An 8,485-nucleotide genomic window follows, 5' to 3' on the forward strand; every position below is an offset into this window, starting at 1 on the left:
AAATGGTGGAATGAAAATCATAAAGATTTGAAACAAAAAGTTTAAGAAAACAATCAACTAAAATAATAAGACAATCACTTATCCCTATTGATGTGGAAATAATCAACTAATTAATACTAAGGGCCGATGAGGTATCTAGCCAAAATTGACCACCTCTTTTAAAATTCTAGCCAAACTGTTACTTAAATTAGATAACTAGCTCAATCACTACCAAACTATATTATCTTCCTATCTTACCCCTCATCAAATACACACCAAAATTTTCGCATCCGACTCCAAATCCTTCAATCCTCCGATATTGTCTCCGAACTCTCCGTCGATTTCGAATCCTTCAATCCTTTGATATTGTGTCCGACCTTATTTTCCGTCACCAATTTTCTGATTTCGCCACTTCCGAAGCCGACAAAGCGTCTCCGTTCTCAAACTTGGAAAAAATGGTAAGTAAATATGATTTCCAATTCGATTAACTCATAGAACACCATAATCGAAACCCTACCCCGCATCTCAGATCAATTCTCTGTTAGATTAACTATAAAATATGGTAAATAATATTTCCAATTCGACTAACCCATAGAACACCATAATCGAAACTCTAGAACTTTAATAGTAAATAATATTTCAGTCGGGCCATTCGATAGTAAATATTATTTATCATTCGAAAAAGCAAAATACTTGTCTCCGATTTGGCGAACGATTCCATGATTCAAATCTGATGATGAATAACTGGAAAAAATTTGGAATTGACAAACAAATAAGAACGAAGTTTTAAGAAACCAAAGAACCTAAACACCTACACTAGACAAACATAAACTAAGAAGGATTAAATGACTAACCTAGACGAACAGATAATATAAGAACAATAGAAGAACATCTACGAAATCGACGATCCTAAGCATCTATCCCAAATGAGTCGTCGAATATCCTGGTTGTAAATCTAGGATAATTTTAATGGTAAATAATATTTATTGTCGGACCATTCGATAGTAAATATTATTTACCATTCGAAAAAACAAAATACATGTCTCCGATTTGGCGAACGATTCCATGATTCAAATCCGATGATGAATAACTGGAAAAAATCTGGAATTAACAAACACATAAGAACAAAATTTTATGAAACCAATGGCAACTTTGGAAGTATGAGAAATATGAGCTATTTCCCAAAATAAATAGATAGTTATGCTATAATTTAAAAGTCCCCTCTATAAGTAGGCTAGTTGTTTATAAATCTCTAATACTAATTGAATTTAAATAGGTAACTTAAATATATGAGTAATAGGGGTAAATAAGTCAATTACTATTTATTAATAAATGCAGATGATTAATTACCAACTATTAATGAAACTATGACTAATATGCAACTCTCACATACATTTTATTGTGGCTATATAGTTACACTACATATTTTATTGGCTCCGTTTGACATTGATGTTCTTTTAAAAACGTGTAATTAGATTCTGTTGTAAATCTGCTGTTCTCAAAAGCAAATAAGTGTTCGGTAAATTATTATAAGATTACTGTAACTTTTAGCAAAAACAGATTTCGTGGTTAGTAAAATGTGTATTAATATTTGTAATTAATAATTATTTATATAAAATATAATTAATAATAATAAAAAAATATTCTTAGGTGTATCAAAAATATATTAAACTGAGTGTCTATAGATTATAAACAATAAATTATAAATTTTGGTAACATCAACAAAATTATTTGACAAAAGAATATAAAGATAATTAGAATTAAAAGTTAAAGTAAGAGAATAAAAGAGTTAGGTAAAAGAAAGTATAAGTCAAAAGCAAAAGTTACGTATAAAAAAAATTTAAAATATAGTTTTTAGAACTTTAGTTAAAACATTGAAAATAAATTAATAATAATAATAAAAAAATATTCTTAGCAAAAACAGATTTCGTGGTTAGTAAAATGTGTATTAATATTTGTAATTAATAATTATTTATATAAAATATAATTAATAATAATAAAAAAATATTCTTAGGTGTATCAAAAATATATTAAACTGAGTGTCTATAGATTATAAACAATAAATTATAAATTTTGGTAACATCAAAAAAATTATTTGACAAAAGAATATAAAGATAATTAGAATTAAAAGTCAAAGTAAGAGAATAAAAGAGTTAGGTAAAAGAAAGTATAAGTCAAAAGCAAAAGTTACGTATAAAAAAAATTTAAAATATAGTTTTTAGAACTTTAGTTAAAACATTGAAAATAAATTTTCAACTTTAAAAAAAATTATTTTATCAAACACTTAAATACAGTTTAGCTTAAAAAAAATTTAATAAACAATGTTAAACATGGTCATTATTTTAGTATAGTTCTCATTGGAGTGACATACTTTGTATAAGATTAAAAAAAAAAAAAAAAAAAAAAAAAAAAAAAAAAAAAAAAAAAAAGTTTTTATTTTTTTTATAGAAAAAAACCTAGATTAATATTCAATTTGGTTTAGTTTGAGTGCAAGACAATGTGAGACAATGCAAGACAATGTGGTTTATTATATATTGTTTAAATATCCGATATAATTGTTTAAAAAAATCCAATATAATTTATATGTATTATGTGAGAAGACCTCATGTGGGTTAGGTGATCTCATATTGAATTTATTGATTGTTATTCGTAGTTTGTGATTAAATATAAAATGTACTATATAGTAATAGTATAATAGTGCAAGTATACTTCTGATCTTAAGTTGTCTTTGGCAATTCATCATGGATGCTTCAAAATGTACTCGCATCTTAGTCTTCCTTTAGGTTTGTGTTGACATATTGTAAATGAGTGCAAGGGCGGTAGATATCATAAAAAAATTTGTGTAATTTATTACTCGTGCATTCTTTTTTTCTTTGATCTTTAATTTATCTTTTAATATTGTAATCGGGATTTTACTCCGTTATATTGATGGCATTTTAATAAAATTTCATGCTGCCATCCACATTAATTAAAAAAAAAATTAAAAAAATAACAATGCAACTGTGCAAGTATAGATAAAAAGAAAAAAAAAAATTGACAAAAGTCCGCTCCAAGGTTTGACAAAAAATTGACAAAAGTCCGCTCCAAAATTGACAAAAGATAAATATATTATAGTAAAAAGACTAAAATAGACATATTCTTAAAAATTAAATAATAAATATATCATAGTAAAAAAATCAAAGGGAAAAAGATAACTTAACAAGACAAACTACTATTGGACTCCAACGGCCAACGACATTCCAACAAAATGCACAAATCATTTTTGAACAAGTTTCACTCTTAGATAGAAACACTTTGTACTAGGATATTACAGTAATTTGTATAGCTAACTTTGTACTAGGATATTACAGTAATCTGTGATTTTGATGACTATCAGGTGTAGATTTTTACCCATTTTTCTCTTTATGTGTTCTTCACGATTAAGAGACTGTTTTTTTTTAGTTTTAAATAAATTACATATATGGCGGAATGAATGAAGATAATTGGTGTTTACATATAAATATTATAGTTAACGTCAATGAAAAGTCAATAAAAATTCAATAAAAAGAAGATTCGTGGCAATGTTGTCTATTTTAGTGTATAATTATATCATTTTAGTTAAAAAGAAGGTATAAACTCGATATTTTTGAAAACCAATATTAAACTCGACATTTCACTAACACAATATATATGTGTCATTTTTCCCATAGTAAAGTGGTGAAAGTCCCAAATAAGAACACCACTTGCGCTTTTTTTTTTTTTTACCAAAAGAGGTAAGCTTTCATTAATCAAGGCTTATCAGCCTTAATATCAGGGTACATCCATAGAGGAGCTTCGTTTTTCCACGGAACATCGGAATCAAAGCGAAGAGAAAACTTAGCAAGTTTGTGCGTAGGAACATTACAGTTAAGATTAATAAAGAAAAATTGCAGTCTTCAAAGCTTTCTCCCAAGCATTTGATTTCGTCAATTAGCATACCCAGCTCAGTCGCCGGCTTGTGCTCTTGAGAAATCATGGAAACGATTTGCTGGCAGTCAGACTGAAGTATCACTTTTTTAAGATGCAGGGTGGCTGCAATCGAAGACCTTGCAGGATCGCTTTAGCCTCTGCCTCAGGAGGTTTTAGGCGTTGCTGGGTAACGGAGATTGTCGCTACCAAAAGATGACCATTATGGTCTCGGATGACACATCCCGCTCCCGATTTCCTCGCCTCTTAAACTTGATTCGGTGAATTATGGAAAATTGATTGATTTATTTATTAGTACCCAACATTACATTACATATACACACATAATACTATGTAATTTTATTTTAATACACATTATTACTAAAAAAATAACAATAAAAAATCGAGCACATGTCAAGTTGTCAATAAATACGTGAGCTCAAGCAAAATCTAAAATAGAATCTTCAAAATGAAAACATGAGCTCGAGCGGAATCCTAAAATCTAATCCCCATGCGAAGGAAGTCTTTAAGACAAAACCTTCGAGCTAAGTCCAAGGAAGGCAAATAAAAATCCTAACATCAAGTTCAAAACTAGAAAAGGACATGAGACAAGCCCGTGGCGTGCTCCCAGTGCTAGGATGCCAGAGTCCTCGGCAAAATCATCGCGCCATGACCTAGTCTCATGCATGCCACACCATGCTCGCACGCTAGTCGTTGGCAAAGACAGTGTTCCGTGCCGAGTACTTGGTCTGGAAACATCACTCGAGAAGCTTTGCGCTATCTCTCACGTCACACTCGTGTCATCGGAAAAAAAATCATCCACCATGTCTCGCCCGCGCCAACGCGGAGTCTGTGTCACGTCTCGCCGTGCCACACAATGCCAATCTGCGCGCAAGTCCCTAGCGTAACTCTGGGCGAGCCCCTTTTGCAGTGCTCTAGCTTCGAGTCGCCCATGTCATGCCCTCGCCAAATCCACCCCTTTGTCTTGGGAGAATAGTTAAAAAATGATAATAATTGTATTTTTGTAGAGATTGATTTTCAGCTCTCTCTATGTTTTATTCATATTCATATTATACATTACATTAAATATAGATATTAATTTGATAACAAACTTAAAAATGAGCAACTGTCAGCCAAGCTGTCCAAAAAGGCATGAAAAATTTGACAAGTTAACCCAATGTCATTGATCTTATTCTTGCTTATTTTCTTTTTATTTATTTATAATAATTATTACAAAAAAAAATTATAAACGGGGCATAAAACCTTATCAAAATATATTTACTAAAAATAAGAATAACTATTGTCATTATTTCATTGAGATGAACATAAAAGGCATAGCTCAAGGTGGCTTGTTGGATCGCAGAAGCACGGCAGGAAGCTCGTCTGTCTGTTTCATGTGCCTGACGGTACTGCCGTGTACCGTGAGTCTCGGTAACGGAAGAAGGATTTCCGCCATGTGTCGGAAGCGGGACAGAGAGCTCGGAAGTGGGTCAGGCGAGTGTCAGGCTTTTATTTCAGTTGCTTTTTGCCTTTCATGTGTGTGTGAGTAACGTATATATTGTACCATTAATTTTGTGCATTTCCTGTGTGACTTGTGTGTGTGTCGTGTGTGATATATATATGTCAGTGAAGGTTCATTATACATTGTAATGTTAATATATGTCACTGAAGGTTTTATTTTATTTTTTTATTATTTTTAATTAAATGCAAACCATTAGATTAACATTTGTTTGGATTTGGACGGTTGAAAAAATTTGTCCATTATTTGACCGTTGGACCTCCGAATTTACACAATTTATAAAATTTTAACCCATTCTTTTATTTCTCCTATAAATACATCCCATTTCTAAGGGCAACTCCAACCCATTTCCTATATTTGGTGTTAATTCAACACAACTTTTGTGTTGATTTAGCACCAAATTTTTTTTCCAACTCCAACCACAACACCAAATTTCACACTAAAAATACTATTCACCATTATTATATTATTAAAATAAAACAATCTCTTTATTAATAAATATTTCAATAAATAATTATGATGGTGATATTTTTTAATTAAGTGATTAAAATAATTTAGTATTTACCAATATTAAACAAAAAATAAGATAAATAAAAAAAAAGATAAATAAAAATAACATTACTAAAAATATTACATTTAAATAATTAAAAAAAACATACATTTGAAAGATAGATTACATCGTACTAATTATCAGAATTAGTATATTCATTCCACAAGTGCTCAATTAATGCATTTCGAAGTTCAATATGAGCGTCTTTGTTCTTGATTTGTCGGTGTCGACCTAAGAATTGTTGAAATCGAGCATCTTCATCGCCTGCCATCTCAACTTTAGCATTTGGAACTTCGGCTCGTTCTTCAATGGTTGGATTAACATCGCGTTCATCTTCTATTATCATATTATGTAAAATAATACAAGATGTCATGATATCATGTAACACTTTCTTACTCCAAAAGCGGGATGGTCCGGCCACAATTGCAAATCTTGACTTCAACACTCCAAATGCACACTCCACATCCTTTCTACATGCTTCTTGCTTCATTGCAAATAACTTTTTTTTTGGACCACGTGGATCGTGAATAGTTTGAACAAGGGTCGACCATTTTGGGTATATGCCATCAGCTAGATAATAACCCATATTATATTCTTTTCCATTAATGACATAATTGGCCGTGGAGCAGTACCCTCAGCAAGATTAGCAAAAAGATGAGATGCCTCTAGCACATTAATATCATTATTAGATCCTGGTAGACCGAAGTATGCATGTCATATCCAAAGATCATAATCAGCTACAGCTTCTAGAATAATCGTAGGAGATCCACTACATCCAGCATATTGACCTCCCCAAGTTGTTGGGCAGTTTTTCCACTTCCAATGCATACAATCTAAACTACCCAACATACCTGAAAATCCTCGATGCTCATTAATGTGGAGAAGTCTTGCAACGTCATTAGCATTAGGTGCTCGAAGATAATGGCCTCCAAACACCTCGACAATAGCACGGCAAAATCTCTTCAAGCATTCCAAAGTCGTGGACTCGTCTATTTTGATATACTCATCGGTGGAGTCTGCTGGTGATCCATATGCCAACATTCGTAAAGCGTCTGTTAGTTTTTGCAAACTAGATCACCCGAGTTTACCGAGTCCATCTCTTCGTTGGACAAAGTAATTATCATGTCTTTGCACAACATCATGAATTTGAAGAAATAAAGCTCGGCTCATTCGAAATTTTCGTCGGAACATTGTCTCTGGGAATCGAGGATTCTCTGCAAAATAGTCTGTTGAAATCGAGCTCGTCAGCTCGCCCTTCCGCGTCGAACTCATCAGCTCGCCCTTCCGCGTCGAGCTCGTCAGCTCGCCCTTCCGCGTCGAGCTTGCCTCGGAAGTCCTCTCCTTGGAACTCATTCCTCATGGGAAATCGTCGCATTTATTTCTCATGTTATTTCCGATGTCTTGCTCTCTGTGTATATTTATTATTCTCTTTTTCCTAGAAGTAGTTTTTACACATGTATTTATTACACTATCTCTTGTACCCACCTTATGTATAAATAGGTGATACAAATTAATATTAAACACAAGAAATATTCAAAGTCTCGGAACACTCTCTCTCTTCTCCGATTCTCTCTTTCTTTATCTTCTCTCTCTAAACTTCAACATGGTATCAGAGCAGGGAAAATCAACCATCATGAACACCACTCAGACCACGCCCACTCAGTCGCAATCTGAATCCTTCTCCCAACATATCACGAGCCACAAACTCAATGGCCACAACTTCCTACAGTGGTCCCAATCTGTGCTCATGTTCATATCGGGACGAGGTAAAGATGACTACCTCACAGGCGTGGCCACATCTCCTGTGATCGAAGATCCGACGTTCAAGAGTTGGAAGGCCGAAAACAGCATGGTGATGTCCTGGCTCATAAACTATATGCTCCCCGAAATCGGAGAAACATTCATCCTTTACCGAACGGCAGCAGAAATCTGGCAAGCAGCTAGAGAAATCTTCTCCAACTCAGAATATATGTCCGAGCTGTTTGAAACTGAGAACACTCTCCACGACCTACGTCAAGGAGAGATGTCTGTTACTCAGTTCTTCAGCTCGCTCACACATCTGCGGCAGAAGATCGACCTCTACGAACAGCACCAGTGGACCAGCTCCGAAGACTAAAAAATCTACCGCAGGATAGTGGAGACCAAACGTGTGTTTAAACTTCTATCCGGCCTCAACCAAGACCTTAATGAGGTCAGATGTCGGATACTTAGTACAAAACCATTACCATCTCTCCGTGAAGCCTTCTCCGCGGTCAGACGCGAGGAAAGCATGAGGAAACTCATGCTGGGAGTTATCAAATCGAGCTCACTTCCGGGTTCATCCTCAGACTCGTCCGCCCTCACCACACATGGAGACGAAGTTCTTGCAGCTCGCGTCTCAACAGAGAAACCTCACAAACCTCGCCCCTACTGCGATCATTGCAGACGACCTGGACACCTCCGAGAAACCTGCTGGAAACTGCATGGGAAACCACCGAGCTCGAAGTCTACCCAAGATACTAAGGATCCTAACT

The sequence above is a fragment of the Urtica dioica genome, chromosome 1 (assembly GCF_054948205.1).
Source record: "Urtica dioica subsp. dioica isolate 48M chromosome 1, U.dioica_male_clone48M_v1_H2, whole genome shotgun sequence".
Lineage (NCBI taxonomy): Eukaryota > Viridiplantae > Streptophyta > Magnoliopsida > Rosales > Urticaceae > Urtica > Urtica dioica.